We start from the raw sequence: 23,599 nt of genomic DNA, 5'->3' as shown, positions 1-23,599 counted from the left end.
GAACCCTTTTTAAAAATTGGCATTACATTGATTACTTTCCATTCTTCAGGTACCATGGATGATGATAATGACAAGTTACAGATCACTAATAGTAGATCAACCCTTAGCTCTTTGAGAGTCCAAGTGGTAGCTCTCTTTAGCTTCCAGGGCTTTTCCTCAGCAGTCCACCTAGATGTGGTGAGGCCCTTGCAGTGGGTAAAATATCTTTGCTCTCCTTTGAGAACTACGCTTTCCTAGTTGGACAATTTTGTCCTCAATTTCTTGGGTGGACCTCCTCTCCCCTTCCCCCCCACCCATTGCTTTTAAGCATGCTGCATTGAAGGATCTAACTCTGAAAATTGTGTCCAGTTGTACTTATAAGACCCTGGACAGGGTTGAAAAGGAGAGGGAGTCAATTGCTGGGATGATGTCCAGAGCCTAAGAAACACTATTGTCATATCTCAGTAAAGTTATTTCATTATTGCTGCTGTATTTCCTAGAGCATAGCATTAGTTTTATTCATTTGTTTCACGCCCAGGCCAGTCAGTAGTATTAAATGAAATACAGTTAAATATAAAAACATAAAAATAATGCAATATGTATTTTGATTGTTTTGACTCAACACTATTGAATTAAATATATTTTATTACCTCACTCAGAATTGTCTTTTTATTTCTTACTGTCAGCCTCTTTTACAAAGCCATGGTACTGATTCTCCTGCGACAAATGACCTAAAGCCATAGAAATTGAATGGGCTTTGGTACATTTGCCTTGGGAAATCACTACCATGGTTTGTAAAAGGGACCCTAAGCAATAAACTGTCCACCAATGGCTTTAGGCAGATAGTAGCCAAATGTGAGACAATTACCAGCATTCTCTGGGGAAGGCAGATCCATGTGTACAAATGTATGACACTGACCAATGAGCATCGCATCGCTTCTGGAGATGCCCTGAAGAGTAACAACACTGACAATAGTGGTAGAGCCCATGTTAATCAGCTTCCAAAGGCAGTAGCAGGTGTGTCAGATGGTAAAAAGATTTCCTAGCACAACTTGTACCAAAAAATAGCCAACAGTTTTGCAATTAAAAACACATCATAAACTTACAATAATGGTGATGATAAATCCCATTTCCAGTGCAATAGGTGAGTCATTCTAGACGTGGGTTCTCTTCCAATGGCCATGAGCATCCATTCTGGATTTTTTTCTCTGGCTTTCCCCTACTTCACAGTGCCACCTGCAGTTTTTCCCTGCATTCGAGCTGGAAGGAGTGTTCATGTTTTCTTTGGTGTGTTTTTCTGAGTTTATCAGTACTTCAGTGCTTGGAGCTTTACCATTTGGCTCTGCCTGCAGAGGAAATTCATAGACTCCAGTCTGCAGCTGACAGACCAATCCCTGGTGGTACCTGCTAGCACAAGTATCTTTGAGCCCGGGGCCATCCCCGCATTTTCCCACCCACTGCCGATCAGGGGTTTGAGCACAGGCTGTTAGGCATCCGTTGGAAGCTTAGCGGTGTCTTGCAGGATGTAGCTGTATTTTTCACTTGCCCCCCATCCCCTTCTGAGTGTGCATCCATCGGTCCGCAGGGGAGGGGGTACAGTCAGGGCTTGTGTCTGACCAGCAGCCCGAATATAGACTTCAGAGAGACATTTCCATTTGAAGACTCATTTTTTTGACCTGAAGCTACATGATTAACCAGATTACTACTGATATTTTTGTAGGGTGGGGGAGGGGAAGGTGATGAACCCAGTGTTGCTGGTATGCTCAAATACAAAAAAAGTTTGGAGCCTCTGCACTATGGGTTTGAGATCGACTCTAGTTACAATGGCTAAGATGTTATTTTTTTAATGAGTCTGTCAGCTATGTGCTTCTAGGTTTGCAGTTAAACAATCAGCTCTTTTGCTTAAACATCCAGTACTGCTTAAAAATCCATCTGCTTAAACATCCAGTACTGAGCAAACTCCTTCACTATGTGAGTAGGGTAGGGGAATTTCTATTTAGTTTAGCACCATCAATCTTTTTTGGGGTCCTATGGTTTAAGAGGCCTTTGTAAGTTCCCTTGCATAAAATCCTCACCTTGGTAACAGCAACTTCTGTAGCAGTCCACACTACAGCTTCCTTGCCCACAGAGAAAAGGTAGCTACAAAGAAAAATTATATCTTGAGATTTTCTAATTAAGATAATGCCTATCACAATTATTACAGAAAAGTGACAAAAATCTATACCAGCTCAGTTGTCAGTCCCTGCTAGAAGAGACAAACAGCAGAGTTGCCACAGGGATAGGAGTACTGTATGCCCTAGGGCAGGTGTAGGCAACCATGGTCATCGAAGGCCACAACTTAGTCTAGTCTTCAAGATTTCCATAATGAATATGCATGAGACTGATTTGCATACAATGGAAGCCAGAACATGCAAATGAGTCTCATGCATATTCATTGTGAAATCTTGAAAACCCAATTGTGTTGGGGCCCTCATGGACCATGTTTGCCCACCTCTGCTCTAGGGTTTCCCAAGTCGGTCCTGGAGTTCCCATTTGAAGAGATTTGTATATAATGGAGGCAGTGTATGCAAATCAATTTCATGTTTATTCATTGTGAATATCCTGAAAACCTGACTGGCAAAGGGGTACTCCAGGACTGACATTGCACTGCCCTGACACTGCAGTGGGAAGCACTGCCCTAGGGTGCACCTCCAGCCTTGCACCTAAATTAACTTTTAGGCCCATAATCTGCTCTTCCTTTTAATTAAATGTTGTGAAGGCTGATTGGGGAGGGGGGAGGTCCTTGATCAAGTTGGCAACCTGGTGAACTGCTCCACAGGATGCTTCTTTTTACAGTCATTTACTAATGGTAAAAAAAAAAATCTGAGCTCCAGATTTACTCAGTGAAACCTGCTATTGCAATACCTGGGCTGATGACGTGTTTGTGTTACATAGTCCAAATGTGATGGCTCTGGAGGGGGACCTTGGCTGGAGGAGGCAACAAAGCAGAGGACAATCCTTTCTCCCTTGAGGTGGTCAGCTTTTCTCTGGAGATCCGTAGCCTACCAGCTCAGCCGCAGTTGCCGGCGTCAATGAGTGACAGTGCTGGAGACAGCAGAGAACTTTTGTGATGGAACTATGAGGGAATAGAAGAACTCACGATATCAGTCTGAAGAGGCTTTGTTGTGGGAAGTTACAACTTCTGGAAATACTAGTACTTTATTTCTGTTGGAGGTATTTAAGACTGGGTTGCCCCGTCGGCAGAGACCAAAGATCTTTAATCTAGAGTCTATCTGGAAAGCTATTTCCTCCCTCCAAGTTAGACTGGGAGCCCAGATACAAGCTATTTCATCACACTATAGATTTATAGTAAAAGAGACTTTGGCTTTAAAATCAAAAATGGTTGAACTGGAAAAGGAAACTAACTATTGGAAAAAAGCTTCAGTCAGCAGAAACGTAAGGGTATTTATCCCAGGACAAGCAGGCAGCTATTCTCACTAGTGGGTGATGTCATCAGACAGAGCCCCGGTACGGACGTCTCACAAGCACGTGTTGCTTGTAGAAACTTAAAGTTTCTAGATGCCCGCACCGCGCATGCGCCGGTGCCTTCCTACCCGGAGATCCGGGCGTGTCTCCTCAGTTCTTTCTTTTCCGCGGAGCTGAGAAGTTCAACTTCATCATGCGCTAGCTGAATTCAGTTAAATTTGCCTTCCTTGTCCGCGTTTTCGCTTTCTTTTAATTACAGTTAACAGTTCTTTTCTTTTCGTAAAAAAAAAAAAAAAAAAAAGAAGATTATTTCCTCCGGCGGGTCGAACGGGCCGGCCACGTGGCTCAGGCCCACCGGCTTCGACCTCGCGGCGGAGATTTTCCGGCCTATGTCCCGGCCTATCACCGGGTTTAAAAAGTGCAGCAAGTGCCAACGCGCGATTTCACTCACGGACCCTCACTGGCGCTGTTTGCAGTGTTTGGGCCCTGACCACATTCCGAAATCGTGCAGGCCTTGCTCTACCCTTACGGCACGCTCATTCAAGCGGCGTTGCCTATTGTGGGAATCGATGTTCAAGATGGACGCAGCTAAGGATCCCTCAGCCTCCACTTCATCCGATACCTCCCCGGTTCGGGCTAAACCGGCATCGACCCCTCCTGCATCGAGCGTGGTGAAACCGGCATCGCTCGCCCCGACACCATCCACGAGCTCGACGTCGGTGCCTGCCCCGGTCTCCTCGGTTCAGGTACCTCTTCCTTCCACAGTGCCACCAATGGTCATCAAAGTGCCGAAAGCTACTAAGCAGAAGCACTCGGCCTCGAAGGAGCGCGATGTCCGTGCAGGAGGACCCCCTTTCGGTGCGGATCCCTCCTTATCGGCTTCGCTACGGTCCGTGCTGGAAGCTCAATTCGTTGAGCTCATGCAGACCATCGGACCCGGGCTCATCGCTGCCATACAGGGTGACCTCCCGGTACCGATCCAAAGGGGCGGTCCGCCCCCTCCCCCACACCGTTCGACCTCGACAACCGACGAGGACGAACGGGGGAGGGCGGCGATGCCCACGCGGCAAGCCTCGCTTACCGAGATGCCGCCATTAGAACCCATTACGCCTCCGCGCCAACATGGGACCAGACCTCCGATCGATACTCGAAGCCCTGGGCATAGTCAGGAAGAGTTCTTCCGTACTCCTTACCAGACTTGGGTAGCATCGCAAGAACCCGCATCGCAAACCCAGTTACGATCCACCGCTTCCAGCCCTATCCACTTGGGGGCCTCGGGAGACCATGCGATGCACAGACGATCCCGATCCCCGTCCCGCCACCGAGACGGGCACCGATCGAGACACTCATCCTGGCACTCCTCACGCCATTCGGAGGTGTCACCGCAGAAAAAACTGCAACGTAGGGGATACTCCTCATCAGAGGTGTCCCCTCCGAGGGGCCCGGAGTACGAGGAGGACACCAGTGCCCGATTCTCCTTGTCACTCCCCGATGTCCACGGACCTGGAGGCCTCATCCTCCTCCAGCCCGTCCCACAGACCGACGCTGGCGGAACAATTGTCCTTCTCATCATTCCTCCGACAAATGGCGGATGATCTGGATGTGACCCTTGACACGGGCTCCAGATACTCCAAAGAGTATCTGGACACCATGCATTTACCTAACCCTCCAACGGAGTCGCTTCGGCTCCCCTTGCATAAATTACTGGACCAGACCTTCATGCAGTGCTTCGAAACGCCGTATTCCATACCGGCGATCCCAAGCAAACTCGATGCTCGATACCGCATCGTGCACCATAAAGGGTTCGAGGGCCCTCAACTCTCCCACCAATCCCTACTGGTCGAGTCCTCCCTTAAACGCTCTCACCCCTCCCAGGTCTACGCCTCTGTACCGCCGGGCCGAGAGGGGAGAACGATGGACAAATTTGGTAGAAAATTCTACCAAAACTCCATGATGGCGTCACGGGTGCTAAACTACAACTTCTTTTTCTCTTCCTATCTGGAGTTCTTCTTGCCAGTGCTCCGCAAGTTCACTCCGTTCATAGACAACCAAGCTCGATTCGAGTTCGAGGAAGTGGTAGCCTCCCTCTCCCAATTACGCCTCCAGCTGATGCAATCCTCCTTCGATGCATTCGAACTCTCGGCACGCGCCGCCGCAAGCGCGGTAGCCATGCGTCGCCTGGCATGGCTCCGTACTATCGATATGGATCCCAACCTACAGGACAGACTCGCCAACGTACCATGCGCTGGAGCTGACCTGTTCGATGAGTCTATCGAAACTGTTACCAAGAAGCTGTCGGATCATGAAAAATCCTTTCAATCCATCCTACGGCCCAAACCCAAACCTCAACAGTCTCGACCTTCCAGGCCACCCCTGATTTACCAGCGGCGTTACATGCCCAGACAAACGCCTGCTGCGAGACAACCTGCGAAGAGACAACCTCCCCAGAAGTCTCAGCAAAAACTTCAGCCACCGGCTGTACCTAAGGCTCCCCAGCCCTTTTGACGCCCCTCCCGGGAGCATAACCTCGGCCTCTCCCATAGGGGGCCGCCTCCATCTTTTTTACCACCGATGGGAGGCCATAACCACGGACCTATGGGTCCTCTCCATCATAAGAGAAGGATACTCTCTTCAATTCCACCGGGTCCCCCCGGACCATCCTCCAAGAGAGTATCCTTCAAGCTCGACGCAGACCGCCCTTCTTCTTCAGGAAGTCCAAACCTTACTTCAGCTTCGGGCTGTCGAGCCGGTCCCGTCAGACCAATTGAACCGGGGGTTTTACTCCCGGTACTTCCTCGTCCCGAAGAAAACGGGCGACCTGCGACCCATTTTAGACCTTCGGGCCCTCAACAAGTTCCAGGTCAAAGAGAAGTTCCGCATGTTGACTTTGGCTTCTCTATACCCCCTCCTCGAGCAGAACGACTGGTTATGCTCCCTGGATCTCAAGGAGGCCTACACTCACATCCCCATTCACCCGGCCTCCCGAAAGTTCCTCAGATTTCGGGTGGGAAATCTGCACCTACAGTATCGAGTGCTACCATTCGGCCTATCTTCGTCCCCCAGAGTCTTCACAAAGTGCCTGGTGGTAGTGGCCGCAGCACTCCGGGACAGGGGTCTACAGGTGTTTCCATACCTCGACGACTGGCTCATCAAGGCCCCGTCAGCCCCAGAGGTCACTTCGGCGGCCTTGGCTACAACCTACTTCCTCCAGAATTTGGGCTTCGAGATCAACTTCTCCAAGTCTCATCTACAACCCACCCAGTCCCTCCCCTTCATCGGAGCGGTCCTGGACACCACCCGACTCCGAGCATTCCTGCCCCGGCAACGCATGGAGTCTCTTCTTCATCTCTGCCAGTCGGTGGCTACCCGCCAAACCCTACCGGCGAGACAACTGATGGTGCTCCTGGGCCATATGGCCTCCACAGTACACGTGACACCCTTTGCCAGACTCCACCTCAGAATCCCCCAGTGGACCCTGGCATCACAGTGGAATCAGACATCCGATCCACTGTCCAAACGCATCGTAGTCACACCTGCTCTTCGGCAGTCTCTACTCTGGTGGATGACCTCTTCGAATCTATCCAGAGGTTTGCTGATGCACTCTCCCCCCCATCAGAAAGTTCTCACAACCGATTCGTCGAATTACGCATGGGGGGCCCACCTGGAGGGTCTCCGCACCCAAGGATTCTGGACCAGTGCGGAAAGACTACACCAAATCAATCTATTGGAACTCAGAGCCATCTTCAATGCGCTCCAAGCGTTCCAACACCGACTCCACGACATGGTAATCCTCATTCGCACAGACAATCAGGCCGCCATGTATTATATCAACAAGCAAGGAGGCACGGGCTCGGCCCTCCTTTGCCAGGAAGCTCTACGAGTCTGGGACTGGGCGGTGCGCCACAACGCCCTACTCAGAGCAGTATACATCCAGGGGGAGAACAACGTCTTAGCAGACAAACTAAGCCGTCTGCTACAACCGCACGAATGGACTCTCCATTCCAACCCCCTTCACCAAATCTTCACGCAATGGGGGACGCCTCAGATAGACCTCTTTGCGGCTCCCCACAACGCCAAACTGCCTCAGTTTTGCTCCAAGATCTACACTCCTCATCGCCTCGAGGCAGATGCGTTTCTACTGAACTGGGGGAAACGATTTCTATATGCGTTCCCACCATTTCTGCTGATCCAGAAGACTCTGGTCAAGCTGAAACTCGAACGGGCCACCATGATTCTAATAGCTCCTCGGTGGCCCAGACAACCTTGGTTCTCCCTCCTACTTCAACTCAGCAGCAGGGAACCAGTACCACTTCCAGTGTTTCCTTCACTACTTACTCAACATCAAGGATCACTACTTCATCCCAACCTGCAGTCTCTCCACCTGACAGCTTGGTTCCTCTCAACGTAACCCCTCACCAATTCTCACAAGAAGTGAGGGAGGTCTTGGAAGCTTCCAGGAAGCCCGCCACTCGACAATGCTACTCCCAGAAATGGACCAGATTCTCCTCATGGTGCGTTTCTAAGTCAAAGGAACCTCAGCGAGCTTCCTTATCCTCCGTGCTGGACTATCTCCTACACCTATCTCAATCTGGGCTCAAGTCCACATCCATACGAGTCCACCTGAGCGCTATTGCGGCGTTCCACCAGCCTCTACAAGGGAAACCCCTCTCGGCCCATCCGGTGGTCGCCAGATTTATGAAAGGACTCTTCCATGTTAACCCCCCTCTCAAACCACCCCCAGTAGTTTGGGACCTCAATGTAGTCCTTTCCCACCTCATGAAGCCCCCGTTTGAACCACTCAACAGGGCCCCTCTGAAGTATCTCACCTGGAAAGTGCTTTTCCTTGTAGCCCTTACGTCCGCTCGCAGAGTCAGCGAACTCCAGGCATTGATGGCGGACCCACCATTCACAGTATTCCACCATGACAAGGTGGTCCTCCGCACTCACCCGAAATTCCTGCCTAAGGTGGTCTCCGAATTTCATCTCAACCAATCCATTGTACTTCCAGTATTCTTCCCTAAGCCTCATTCTCACCACGGAGAATCGGCCCTTCACACTCTAGACTGCAAACGTGCCTTGGCTTTCTACCTGGATCGCACCAAGCCACACAGAACCACTCCTCAACTTTTTGTCTCCTTCGATCCTAACAAGTTGGGAAGACCCGTATCAAAGCGCACCATCTCTAATTGGATGGTGGCTTGTATCTCTTTCTGCTATGCCCAGGCTGGATTATCACTTCCTTGTAAGGTCACAGCCCATAAGGTCAGAGCAATGGCAGCCTCAGTAGCATTCCTCAGATCAACACCAATCGAGGAAATTTGCAAGGCTGCCACCTGGTCCTCGGTTCACACATTCACCTCACATTATTGTCTGGATACCCTCTCCAGACGGGATGGACAGTTTGGCCAAACAGTATTGAAAAATTTATTCTCTTAAGTCGCCAACTCCCCCTCCATCCCACTGAGGTTAGCTTGGAGGTCACCCACTAGTGAGAATACCTGCCTGCTTGTCCTGGGATAAAGCAATGTTACTTACCGTAACAGTTGTTATCCAGGGACAGCAGGCAGCTATTCTCACGTCCCACCCACCTCCCCTGGGTTGGCTTCTCAGGCTAGCTACCTGAACTGAGGAGACACGCCCGGATCTCCGGGTAGGAAGGCACCGGCGCATGCGCGGTGCGGGCATCTAGAAACTTTAAGTTTCTACAAGCAACACGTGCTTGTGAGACGTCCGTACCGGGGCTCTGTCTGATGACATCACCCACTAGTGAGAATAGCTGCCTGCTGTCCCTGGATAACAACTGTTACGGTAAGTAACATTGCTTTTTTTGAAATGAAAGATGAATATTGCGCTTCAAATTTTAGAAAATGCAATTTGATGCCAAAATCTTAGATTAGTTTTCCTAAGGTATATTCCAGTGCAATAGGAATGGTATGCTGAACCATAAAGTACTCAATCCATTCTCGCAAGCATACTGCAGAAAGATGTCAATGCAGCTTTTGAACACCTCCTCCTTCCTAGTCTCTGCTGCCCCTTCAGTTTCTCTTTTTGCAGGCAATCACCTCTACATACATTGGCTGTGGCAAACAATCACTGTGTCACTGAAAGCACATTTGACAAGGAGTAGCCTCCTCTTGGATAGAATCACAGGCGATACCTCTGGAGGAGATATATAGATCTGCTTCATAGTCTTCCCTTCACAAGTTTGCTAAATTCTTTAGAATAGATGTGGCAGCACAGGAGGATTCTGTGTTTGGATCATCTGTACTGAGAGCAGGCTTTATCTATCCCACCCTGGACTTTGGAGACTGCTTAGGTACGTCCCCATTGTTAAGCATACCATCCCTATTGCATTGGAAAAAGAGATTAGGTTCTTACCTTGATAATATCTTTTCCAGTAGAAAGGGATGGTATGCTGAACTCCCTGCTCAATAATTTCTGCTGCACCTGTTTCTGCCTTAAGCTTCATGATCCTCTCCATATCTAAGATGACTTTGCCAGTCGGATTATGGGTTCAGAATTAGTTTTATATAGAATCTCAAGAGATAATTGAGCTCCACTAATATTTAATTTAATTTAATTCTTATATACCGCTAATAACCGTGAGGTTTCTAAGCGGTTTACAAAAATGATGCATTAAAGATACAATAAATAAAATCTAAATAAATAAGATAGGTACTTGGAAATTCCCTAACTGTCCCAAAGAATCACAATCTAACTAAAGTACCTGAAGAAACAGTATGAAAAATAAAAAGACAGAGGTAGAGATAGAGATAGAAATGAAATATTCCAACAAGTAATGAATAAATAATTTAAAGATAGAATTAAAATAATAATTAAAGTAAACAAAATAGAGATAAAAATAAGCATAGAGAGAAACAGAAACACACTCCAAAAAAGCATCAAGATCTTTGACTTGTAATTATTATGATCATTTAACACCAGATCTTAAATGCCTTTCCGGAATACATCATATCCCTATCCCTCTCCATACCCACCTCCATCTCCACCCCAATTCACTTCAACCACCATTCCCATTCTATTCTTTAACCGCTGTCAACCCCAGTTCCGATGGCTATCATCTGGGTCCCGAGTTTCCTCCAAGAACAGGCGACATCTCTGGCAAGGTAATCTCCACCGCTGCCGCTCATGATGCGAGATCCTCAGAGGTAGACCCTTCGGAATGGGGGAGGAGTGAAGGTGTTGGGTACCTTGCTGGAACGGGCTCCCGAACCGACCGTTGGTCTGAGCGTCAGACTGCAGCTCTCCTCTGTCGGCTCTCCCTTGCTGGAAAGGGCTCCCAATCTGGCGACTGGTGAACCTGGCAGTTGATGCTGAGCACCGTCAGCGCTGCTCCTCTTGTAATTCTCTCCCCTGCTGGAACGGGGGAGGGGTGTAGATGATGCTAGGTGCCCTGCTGGAAAGGGCTCCCGATCTGGCTACTAGTGAAACTGGCAGTTGGTGCCCAGCACCGTCAGCGCTGCTCCTCCTGTAGTTCTCTCCCCTGCTGGAACGGGGGAGGGGTGTAGATGATGCTAGGTGCCCTGCTGGAAAGGGCTCCCGATCTGGCCACTAATGAAACTAGCAGTTGGTGCCGAGCACCGTCAGCGCTGCTCCTCCTGTAGTTCTCTCCCCTGCTGGAACGGGGGAGGGGTGTAGATGATGCTAGGTGCCCTGCTGAAAAGGGCTCCCAATCTGGCCATTTGTGAAACTGGCAGTTGGTGCCGAGCACCGTCAGCGCTGCTCCTCCTATAGTTCTCTCCCCTGCTGGAACGGGGGAGGGGTGTAGATGATGCTAGGTGCCCTGCTGGAAAGGGCTCCCGATCTGGCTACTAGTGAAACTGGCAGTTGGTGCCCAGCACCGTCAGCGCTGCTCCTCCTGTAGTTCTCTCCCCTGATGGAACGGGGGAGGGGTGTAGATGATGCTAGGTGCCCTGCTGGAAAGGGCTCCCGATCTGGCCACTAATGAAACTAGCAGTTGGTGCCGAGCACCGTCAGCGCTGCTCCTCCTGTAGTTCTCTCCCCTGCTGGAACGGGGGAGGGGTGTAGATGATGCTAGGTGCCCTGCTGAAAAGGGCTCCCAATCTGGCCATTAGTGAAACTGGCAGTTGGTGCCGAGCACCGTCAGCGCTGCTCCTCCTATAGTTCTCTCCCCTGCTGGAACGGGGGAGGGGTGTAGATGATGCTAGGTGCCCTGCTGGAAAGGGCTCCCGATCTGGCCACTAGTGAAACTGGCAATATTCAAGCTGTTGCTTTTATTTGATGTGTATTACTGTTCAATGGCAATGTTTGTTCATTTATAAACTATAGTTTCATTATTGATTGTTATACCATTATTTGAGCAGATCAGAATCTTGGTTTTGGAAAGTTCCCCGTGTTCCTCCTTCTCCTGTCTTTTCCTCTAGAGCTCTCACATGCGTTGGTATGAACTGAAGGGGCAGCAGAGACCGGGGAGAAGGAAGAGGTGTTCAAAAGCTGTGATTTGACATCTTTCAGCAGTATGCTTGCCAGAATGGATTGAGTATCCTATGGTTCAGCATATCATCCCTATCTACTGGATATTATCAAGGTAAGAACCTAATCACTTTTTAAACCTTAATCTTTCTGCTCAAAAAATATTTTAAAAATATCTTTATTTAAATGTATTTATTGAAAAGCTTCTAAAAAGTGCAGTTTTAAGTATTTTTTAAACTTCTGAATATCAGATAACACCCTTAGCGGTCCAGTTCATTTGTTCCACAGCATTACTACCATGATGGAAATGGCAGAAGTTCTCGTGTTTTCATAACTTTCAGAAGTACTAAAGGTTTCTGAAGCTTCATATCCTCTGTTTCTAAAATCTAATTCCTGTTGGAAAAGAAGAAAATGGTTCCTAATCAACAAGGACTTTTGATGAGCAGTTTGGACTTAACAAGTTTCCTTGAACATTAAGATATGGAAGATCTGGTTCTATTTATTTATTTATTTAAGCATTTATATACCACTTATAGTCTAAGTGGTTTACATTCAGGTACTAGCAACATTATTAATTCATTTGGCATTGGATTTTGATAGAGCATGACTCTTTAAGTATAAAGAGGTTTTGTTTATGAATTGTATAAAGTTTGCATATTTCCGGATGTATCAAAAGCAATCCAGAAGAGGAGATGGCTATTTTTAATGTTGTGGCCACAAGGCCTGCAATTGGGAGGTACATTTGTTCTAGTTACCATTGTAAATGCTTGATTACCCTTCAAGATGTTTATCCCCCTCTTCTACAAAACCGCAGAGAGCCGCGCTGAATGGTCCGCGCTGTTCCTGACGCTCATTGAGTTCCTATGAGTGTCAGGAGCAGTGCGGGCCATTCAACATGGCTCTCTGCGCTAAAAAACGTAAGCGCGGTTTTGTAGAAGAGGGGGGTGTATGTCTTTTGATTCCACTCAACTTCTTTTTTGACCAACAAAGGGGTAATTTCCAATATAACTCTTATAAGGACAGTTCTTAAGAAAAAAAAAAAAAAGATGAAGCACAGACCATCATTAGGCACCATCTTTAGTTTCCTTAGAATATTGTAATTTTTTAAATACTTTGCTTTTTTTTCCTTTAGTTCTTTCCCTTTATTTGAAGGTCTAAAGAGCAACTGTAATTTGTTTCATTTTTGTTCAATATGATTTTATTTTCTTATGTATGATTTTTCCAAGGTAGTATAAATAAATAAAACAAATGAAATAAAATGATAAAAACAGACTGGTTCAGGTCAGGGTTGAACACAGCATTCATGCTGCAGTTGATAGAATCTCAGCCCCACAGTTAAAGACTCCCACCATCTCTCCTGGTCTCTTATTCTTCTCACTCATACTTCACATCCAATCCAGAGCCTTCCCTCTGACGTACAAGTGGCATTCAATAATTTATCTACCTTGTGTTTTATTTTTCAATATAGTTGTCTGATAGTTCCATACACATCATCCAGGTTTCCTGCAAAGACTTTAACCCCTTTGAAAATAACTCTTCTGTCTGACTTTCAAACCAAGACATCACAGCTTCCTTGACATCTTCATTATTTGAAAACCACTGTCCACGAAGAGATTTCTTCAGAACTCAGCACAGCATGTCTTAGAACCTATTGTGCACTAACCTTGGATATGCCCAATTTTTCATGAATTATTTTCCAAAATGTACCTGCTGAGATGCCCATTGCTTCAGCTATTCGGGAAACCTTAATTCGTTGTCTTACAAAATTAAATCCTTGACTTCCTCGCACATTTCTGTGGAAGTTGCTTCCACAGGCCATTCAATGTGAGGGTCATCTTCAGTGGATTGTCTACCCCACTTAAAATGCTTGCTCCAGGAGGCAAGATGGCATCCTGAGCAGTAGCAATGTTGAGAGCTTCTGTTCTAACGGCAATTGTTTCTTTGAAACCCCATTTTGGTAAATAATTCCTTTGATGCCTAAAAGAAGGAAAACAGAGGGGTTTTTTCTCTACCTACCTCTGGCTCTTCAATACCGCAACAGACTGTAATAACAGCTTTTACAGTCCAACCCTACTCATCGGGTGTATCTACAGCTGTGACTGAGGAAGAGCACAGCTTGGATGGCGAGCTCTCGTTGAGCCCGCAAGGACCGCACATGCCCCCAAAGCCCAGGGAAACGTTGGCTGAGCAGACGATGCAAGAGGCTCTTGCCAAATACAATGAGCACGGCACGTACTGCTGCCGAAACAGCCCCAGAAGTAATTTCATCAATGCCGACTCTGAAACAGGAGCCGTTGCACATTGAGAGCTCAGAACCTGTGGGAACCAGCGGTGGGGAGGGTGAAAAACCACAGGCAGTGACTCTTGACTCTGGTCAGCAACAGAAAACCTGCACTCGGTTTGTACAAACTTTATATCGATTACTTTAAACTCTTCATCCAGGATAACTCTTTTGGAGACTTCACTTCAACAACAGAAGATTGAACTTTCTAAGTTAGAGAAATTAACAACTGAAAATAAAAATCTGGTCACTAAACAAATGACTGATAAAATGATGTTTCTGAGGAAGATAGAAAACCTAGAAAATCAACAAAAAAATTTGAATTTAAGGATTCTTAATTTCCCGATAGCTAGTTTTATGTCTCCACAGGAACTCTTTAAGAACTTTATGTTAACAGTCTTAAAAGTTCCAGAACTGAATCTTCCTCCGACGCAGAGAGTCTACTATCTAAAGAAAGTGCAAAAAGAAAAAGGTTTAGAAGCTGAAACTATGCAATTGGATTTATCTGCTATATTGCAATCTGATATTGAAACACTGGGTCGGGTGACATTGTTAGTCTCTCTTGTATTTTTGCAGGATAAAGAAATGCTGTTGAAATTATACTTTAAATTAAAGCAAGTCACCTTTTTAGGTGAAAGGGTATACATATTTCCTGACGTCTCGAAATGGACACAATCCAGGAGGAAATAATTTTTGCAATTTCGTTCTACAGTGATTTCTTTGGGGACAATTTTTCAGTTAAGATTTCCTTGAAAATGTTTTGTTTCCTATCAAGGGAATAAATTTTTTTTTTTTTTTGAACCGGCCCAATTAGGTTTTTTCATAGAGAGTAAGGGGATCTCAACACAGCCAGAATGAATTGAATCAAGTTGTTTAGTGTGGTGTTTAGATTGCTCTTTTGCTTTTTTTTACTTTTTCTATTGTACTTATGTCCCCTCTCCCCAGAGTTTTTTTTGTTTGTGTCTTGCTTTGCTTCCTTAATAGAGGACTATATAAGATATATATTGCTTTGTACATTTTTTGTTTAGTCAATATTAACTAAGTTATATATATTCAGTATTTCTTGTACCATTTATATTGGTTGTATGGAAATGACAAATTTAAAAAAATGCTTGCTCCAAAATTTTACCTTATAGGATGATGGGGCAGACTCACCATAAACTGCAGTCATGTGTTCATGGATGTCCTTTGGCTTTATCCATTCTTTTGAGAGAAATTTTATCACTGAACAGTGCTCCAAATCTAGAAGTTTCTTACTTGATTCACATGAGGACTCTCAACATCCTGTCTCTTGGAATATTAGACTCGCACTGAGCCGCAACTGTGCATGAGTAACCTTGAGACATGTCACAACATGCTTGCTACTTTCTTTCATTTCTTTCATACTCAGGTAGATAAATTATTGAACTCCCCTCTTAGTTTTTTTTAAGTTTATTTAAAATTTGATAAAAACACTGAAATGGGAAGTTGCAGCGAAGCCTCTGGGCAATGTGAACAGTGTGTGTGAGTTCTAGCTGGCAACCTCTGGAAGGTGAAGTGTTTAATAGGTGCACAGAAGGGAGAGTTAGATAATTTTGTGCTAAATCACTACTTTGGCCTACCCAAAAGTGGTTGTCTGGCTTTGCCACTACAAGGAGCCAGCAGGTGACAAGAGCTTAGACAGCAATTCGAGCAGTGGGGAAGTGAAGCCAATGCCAAACAGACTTCTGCAGTCTGGGGCTGTATATGGCAGTATCGATTAGGATGCACTAGAGTGGGCTTCAACAGCAGCTCCAGTAGTTGGGAAGTAGGGCCAGGCAGACTTTTAGGATCTGAGCCTTGAAAATGGCAAGGATGGATTATAATCAAAAAACAGCAAGGGAATATATTTATCCAAGGTGATGCTTATAAATCACTGTTGTACTAATCACCTTTGTTTTACTTCAAGCACTAATTTCAACACAAGGCTGATGTGGTTAAGTGAACACTCAGACCCACAGCTGAGGTCCGGTGAAACAAGTTCACGGGGCAGCTGTTAAGGAGACCATCATAGTTGTTCACAGTCTCCTCCACCAAACAAAGACTAAATAACAGAAAATAAAACTTAAATAAAAATAAAATCATAAATTTCACAACAACTTAACTTTGAATGGTGTAGATGGTACACATAACTGCTCCGGGCTCCTCCGTTTATTCACAATACCGACCCCCCCAACCTAGGTTTCACCCGCTGGCTTCTTCAGGAGGGGTACTACAATTACAAGATAACTCAAATCAACTGCAGTGAAGGACAGAAGAGGTTCCTGCGCGGGCTAGGACCACGTGTTCTGGTTTGGTTTATTTATTTATATCCCACCCTTACTGAGGGCGGGTTACAAACTAACATACAAAAATACATACCAGATCAACAATAAATACACATACAAAATGAGCAAAAATACAAACAATAAAATACATAGGTGACCAGCACCTTACTGTCATCATCTCTTCCTCATAAACCACACAATCTGTATTTTATCTGGCAAAAAAGATTCCATTTAAGCAATCTTAAAATTCTGTATATTCTGTTGCTGACGAATGGACTCCATTCCCTAGGCCCTATATACAATGTAATATACTATCCCTAGATAATGTTAGCCTCAGCTTTTTTACAGATGGAATTTGCAGTTCTAATTGTTCTGCAGATCAAAGTGGATGAGACAGAACACATGGCAGAATGCTCTCAACAAAATATTTAGGAACCAAGTTGTGCTCAGTACCCAAAACATATACATAGGAATTTCTACTACTTCTCTTCGTCCTTTTAATTTGTTGTTCTGTTTATCTGCTGTATATGAAATTGTAATCTTGATGCTAAACCTTCTACTGTGTATGTAAACTTGTAACAGGTTCTGGGCTCTTCTGGGAGGACAGGCTAGAAATTTGACTAAATAAATAAACGATTAGCAATAGCTTAAAGGCAAATCCTGTCTATCAACTTCAGCCAGTACAAGCTCACATAATATTCTGTCATGTCTTCTCGTATCCCCAATCTAAACAAAGTTCTGATCACTGAATTTTGGGCAACTTCTTTTTTTTTTTTTTTACCTGACTGGTAACCCTAGGAATGCTATGTGTGTAGGAGCTATATATCTCGGTGGGTAAGGGAAAGACTTCTTAAACTTGGAACTCAGTAAAATGTTAAATACCTATTATTGTATTGTTGGTTCAATCATAAATTGATAGACTGTTAGGGCGGGCAGTCCCGGTGAAACATACAGGTCGTGTATCTGCTGTCATTTATGTAAGTAAAAGCCTGAAGCATATAGCTCCAGCCTTCCTAGTTTTTCCATGTTGCAAAAGTGTGTGCCTTTCTTTGCACAGTGTATTCTGACACCTTGCTGGCTAACCTTCAACGTGTTGCAGTGAACAGGTTGTGACGAGAGCAATCATTAAGAAGTACTAGAAGGAGGCTTGAAACGCATTGATGCTACAGGAGCACTAGAATAAGACTTAGAGCACTCTTTGGTCGAATAAATCTGTAACTCTCAAAGATCGTCCGCGGCTGGCTCTCAAAACTAGTCCCTTATTGGCGGGAAACCCATCCAAATTGTATTCGATTGTAACGGTGCAAAAGAAATTCCGTCTTCAGATACATAAATGTATGAGATCAAAAAGACAGTTGCTCCGCCCCATTGTCTTCATGGCAACGTGGAGACGCTGGGAGGCAGGAAAGCTTCAGTGTTGCTAGAGTTAGCAAAATTTATGATCGTATTAGTACGGTTTTATTTACAGTATTTATTTTTTTGTTTTGTTTTCTTCGTAGATTTACTTACACTTTATGCAACAGTGAGGACAAAATGCTTACAACTGGAGGCAAACGAATTTACCTTCAATCTAACTTGCTGTGCTTACTTGCCTTCCAATTTCACTTCCTGGGTGCCCGGGGCCAATCAACTGAGGTTGATTGAGTGCTCTGACCTGCCTCCTAAAGTCAATCAGCTAAGTATGGTCGAGTTCTCCGCCCAGTCGCTTGAAGTCCAAGCTTTTGAGGGTATTGAATGTGTACTGTAGCATAAGTTTGCGGTAAGCTGAGGGTGTGCGAGAATAATACTCGTAATTAGTTGCCGGACGCTGCAGTATGTTATGAACTAGATGGTATCTGCGCAGTCTTAGCTCCGATAAATTATATTATATTGTGATGTAATTTTCACGTACTGGCTTTCCTTCATGCGGTGAATTGTCTTACTCTGTGCAGTATCCTACTGTGGATGCAGTTCTTGATCTCATATTTTTGTTCAGTTTCAAATAGCTTTTGTTTAAGGATGACTCTAAGCATCAGCAAAATAAATATAGGCTTGGGATGTGAATGGCATTTCCCTTTTTTGTTTTATTTTTATAACCATTTTGGCACGTAAAGACTAGGGATGCACCTTTGTTAACGTACTTTAGGTTCATTAATGTGTCCTAAAAATTTTAGTGCAAACGAAATCGATTGAATACGTGTAAAATGGATTTGTGGATGCCAAAACGTTTCTTCCAAATTAAAACTTCAAACTCAAACAAAACCAAGAGGATATTCAGTTAAAGAGCCGATGGCTCATAAAGCTGACAAATATTTTATGCCAATTGTTTAGGTAGTACAAACAGCAAACAAGGAACAATAATAGTTATTAATACAGTTTTAAAAATGGCGTTTAGAATCCAAAAGTAGAGTAAAATAACTCAGCATAGGGAAAAACCCTTTTTTTTAAACTTTCATAGAATCAATCATTGCACCATCTTGTTAGAATAAATGATTTTTAAATAACTTCATAGATTCATAAGTAATTCTTAAATCTCCATAATGTGAAAATAAAGTCCAAAGTTTTGTGAAAAGCTAATATAAGTAAACAGATTATAGTTTCAATGTCTCTGCAGCAGTGACCCATTTAGGTAGACCATTCAAGCTCATAAATATCAAGGAGTATAGTGCTGTACCAATTAACTTATGTGTTCTTATGACTCCAAATAGTCTGCAGTTGAAACTTCCCTACATGGAGAATGCTGTTGAGTTATATCATTGTTTCAATAGACAGTGAAGAGAAAGATGAAATTTATAGGAGAATATGGGAAGGAAATGAGATGGATAAAAAGAATGACTGACTTGATGGAAAAAATCTGTGTGTACAACTGATCCAGAGAATGTGTAGTATGCTAATCTTGTTGCACAATATTTAGTTACTATCAATCCAAGTAGGTGACTATCTAATGAGTAACTTTACCCGTTTTACTTTGAGTTTAGTTGCACTGTATGGTGGTCCCGCTGCCCTAGGTGACTACCTAGTCTGCCTAATGGTTAAGCTGGTACTGATTTCATGGGTCATAGTATGGACACACCTATGTTATTCTAAAATTGAAATCTGTCCTCTTAGCCACAGCCCTCTGACCTTAATGCAGTAACGTGTTGGAGCTGTGTGCTAAAGACTGGGGCATGGTTTCCTAACACAAGCCTAATGCTAACATTTTGCTCCATTGTGCAGTAAGCAAATAAGCAGAGCACAAATATGTTGATGGAGTTACATTCTCGTAAAAAGAATTGACTTGTGTAGTATTTGATTGATTGTTTTATATTATATAGTTTTATTATATCTACAAGGGTCATTTCATAAATAATGCACACTTTTTTTTTTTTACATGTTTATTTTATTTTTTTTCAAGTATTTCTTTACAATCCTTCAATATAGTCTCCCTGCTTTGCAATGACTGAGTCCCAACGTCCAGGAAGCTTCATTATCCTATCCAAGACACCGTTTTTGTTCAGTTGCCTAATGGCTCGGGTAACAGCGGAAGAAAGCTCTTCCAGAGATGCAAAATGATGTCCACGCATAGGTTGTTTCAACTTTGGAAAAAGGTTGAAGTCTGGTGGACTCATGTCTGGACTGTAGGAAGCAGGAGGTAACACCTCCCAGCCGTATTCACGTAGTTTTTCAATGATGACATTCCCTATGTGTGGGTGAGCGTTGTTGTGAAGAATGAGTGGCCCAGCCAAGAGCAACTGAGGTCAGGTTTTGTGCATTTTTTTTTTGCAAAAAATCATGATAATACACTGCTGTGACACTTCTTCCACATGGAACTTTGTCTGTGATGATGATGCCTTCATGATCATAAGCAAAAATCGTCATTTGTTTGACTTTTGATTGAGCTCGTCGAAATTTTTTGGGTCGTGGGGAAGATGGAGCTCTCCACTCGTTGGACTGTGATTTCATCTCCGGCTCAAAGTCTCTGACCCACGTTTCATCAATAGCAACAATGTGATTCAAGAATGCCTGACCTTCAACATCGAATCTTTGTTTCAGTACTGTTGCATTGTCCAGGCATCTCTGCTGCTGTTCAGCAGTCAAGAAGTGGGGGACCTATCGCGCAGAAATTTTTCTCTTTTTTAAATCATTTATCAGAATTTGGTATACTGATTTCAGTGGAATCCCTGTGGTTTCGGAAAGTTCCTTGCATGTCGCACGATGATCATGTTCAAGAGTATCAGCCACAAGTTTCACACATCGTTCATCGGTTGTTGATTTCAGCCTTCCTGGTCTTACATCATCATCATCATCATCTATGCTCACATGACCACTCCGAAAACGAGTTGCCTACCAAGAAACTGTACTATGGTCCACTGTTAACTCCCCACAAACTTCACGTAATGCACTGGATTTCTGTCGGGTGTTTACCACATAGAGTTTCAGTCTTAAGTTCAAACAATTTTTATTGATGCAAACAGCAACAAATACAACATTAAAACTTGTATAACAATGATGATGCATCAAATATAATAATATGATGAACATATTGATGTGGTCAATATTACATACAACACCAAGGTGCTTAGTGTAATAATCTTAATGTACGATCTCTGATCGTCAACAGACATATTACCTGAGATACCTGCAGCCTCCATTTCCCATACTTGTCACAGCCACACTATGTACACTACAGAGCTCCTAAGCACACATTCTGCTGCTTCAAGCACTGAAATGAAAGTGAAACGAGGCTTTCTGCAATTGCATCATCCACTCCCCAATGTTGCCAACCTGTGCATTATTTATGAAATAACCCTCATATATGGCAGGGATAGGCACAGGTTTTCAGAGCTTACAGGTGCAGTATAGATTATATGCTGATGATATTTTGTTTTTCTTTCCTGTGGGTAAGGATGAGGAGGAATTTTGAAAGAGTTTGAATTTTTATATGAAGAAAATTGTACATTGGATGTGAATGATTAAGAAGGGGATTATGAACAGATCAGAGAAGGTTATCATGCCACTGTACCAAGCCATGGTGCGCCCTCACCTGGAATAATGCGTCCAGCACTGGTCGCCGTACATGAAGAAGGACACGGTACTACTCAAAAGGGTCCAGAGAAGAGCGATTAAAATGGTTAAGGGGCTGGAAGAGTTGCCGTACAGTGAGAGATTAGAGAAACTGGGCCTCTTCTCCCATGAAAAGAGGAGACAGAGGGGACATGATCAAAACATTCAAGATAATGAAGGAAATAGACTTAGTAGATAAATCAGGTTGTTCACTCTCTCCAAGGTAGAGAGAACGAGAGGGCACTCTCTAAAGTTAAAAGGGGATAGATTCCGTACAAACGTAAGGAACTTCTTTTTCACCCAGAGAGTGGTAGAAAATTGGAACGCTCTTCCAGAGGCTGTTATAGGGGAAAACACCATCCAGAGATTCAAGACAAAGTTAGACAAGTTCCTGCTGAACCAGAACGTACGCAGGTAAGGCTAGTCTTAGTTAGGGCACTGGTCTTTGACCTAAAGGCCGCCACGTGAGCAGAGTGCACAATGGACCACTGGTCTGACCCAGCAACGGCAATTATGTTCTATGACTTGCAGCTGAATGTTAACAAAACAGAGGTGTTAATAGTGGAAAGTGATAAAGAAAGACGAGATCTGGAGAGCATGACCGTGTTAGGAAGTCATTTACCAGTTAAAAAGGAAATGCTGGTTTTAGAAGTTTGGTTAGATTCTGCACTGACAATGGAATATCTCGAAAAAACAAAAGGGATGGAGGAACAAAAATTCAAGCTATACAGCTCCACTGACAATGGGATATCAAAATTTGAAAACAATTCAGATGGGATATCTGCATATGCTGTATAGGTTGAAGCCAATGTTAGTACCATGTGATTTTTGGACTGTGGTGCAAGCGATGATCCTAGGTAGACTGGACTATTGCAGTGCATTATATTTGGAGGTAGTGAAAGCTAAGAGCAAGACATTACATGTGTTTATGAATTCAGCTGCTAGAATGATTATAGGTGTATCATGGATGACCCATATTATGCCGGTTTTGAAGCAGCTCCATTGGCTTCCTATACAACAAAGGGTGCAATACAAAGTGCTATTGATAATCCAGCGAGCACTATGTGATAAAGCACCTGTATGGCTCCAAGAAATGTTAATTGTATCGCCCAAAAAAGGTGTTAAGATCAGAAAATGCCATGAGATTATCTACTGAGAAGGAGAGGTAATATAGTGAATGCAAGAGTTAGAAATTCTATGTTTTCAGTTGCTGGTGTGAAACTTTGGAACACAATGCCAGGTCAGTTGCATTTGTGTAGTCCTAGAGATACTTTTAAGAGGCTTTTAAAGACACAGCTTTTTGTTGATGTGTTCATGTGAAAAGAGCAAATATGATTGATGGTTGAATGGGATTTATGAGATTTCTTATAAAGCTAAGTTGCACTAGCTGTTATAGCGCACGCTAATATTTAGCGCGTGCAAAAACGGCTAGCTCATCTTAGTAAAAGGACCCCATAGTCTTTTATCTATGAGATTTTGTGATTAAGTAAGAATATGATTAGCAATGTGGGCAGCAGAAGCTTTTATTAGATATAAGATGTATTGTTGATGGTAAACTGCTTAGAATTGTAAGCGGTATATAAAATTTTAAAATAAATATCGTGTGTATTGACCTGGTGACTATGTATTATCCCAGGACAAGCAGGCAGCATATTCTTGACTGATGGGTGACGGCACCGACAGAGCCCCGGTACGGACAATTTTAGAGTGATTGCACTCTAAGAACTTAGAAAGTTCTAACTAGGCCGCACCGCGCGTGCGCGAGTGCCTTCCCACCCGACGGAGGCGCACGGTCCCCAGTTTCTTAGTTTCCGTGGAGCTAAGAAGATGCGTGTTTTCCAACAGCTGTTGGAAAATCCTTTTTTTCGCCTTCCCGCTCATGTATTTTTCCTCGTGAAACTATTCACGTTCTTTTTTTCTTTTCTTTTCTAGTAAAAAAAAAAAAAAGTCCATTTTTTTTTTTTTACTTTTTTCGCTCGGCCCTGGCGGGGCCTGTTGGCACCATCGAAGCCTCGGGCTTCAATTTTGCTACTGCCGTTTTTCCCTTCATGCCCCCTTCACCAGGTTTTAAAAAGTGTCAGCGGTGTGCACGCCCTATTTCTTTATCCGACCC

At 44.2% G+C, this 23,599-nt stretch overlaps 1 protein-coding gene across 4 annotated transcripts in view; it reads left to right on the top strand.

The window, feature by feature from the left end:
* LOC117360501 (keratin-associated protein 5-5) overlaps nucleotides 1-23,599 on the top strand; it is a 58,199-nt gene that overhangs the window by 24,369 nt on the left and 10,231 nt on the right. The window contains exons 1-2 of one of the 4 annotated variants that reach the window (XM_033944339.1): nucleotides 11,855-12,013; nucleotides 17,964-18,223. The exons of 1 other annotated variant lie outside the window; for it this stretch is intronic. The gene's annotated coding sequence lies outside the window, so the exon portion shown is untranslated. Of the gene's footprint in view, nucleotides 1-11,849; nucleotides 12,014-17,963; nucleotides 18,224-23,599 lie in introns of those variants that run through there. 2 more of the 4 variants (XM_033944341.1, XM_033944340.1) reach the window with 2 other exon arrangements.

Source organism: Geotrypetes seraphini, chromosome 5 (genome assembly GCF_902459505.1).
Source record: "Geotrypetes seraphini chromosome 5, aGeoSer1.1, whole genome shotgun sequence".
Classification (NCBI taxonomy): Eukaryota; Metazoa; Chordata; class Amphibia; order Gymnophiona; family Dermophiidae; genus Geotrypetes; species Geotrypetes seraphini.
The sequence above is the reverse complement of the archived record's forward strand: the minus strand, read 5'-3'. Positions and strand labels throughout refer to the sequence as shown.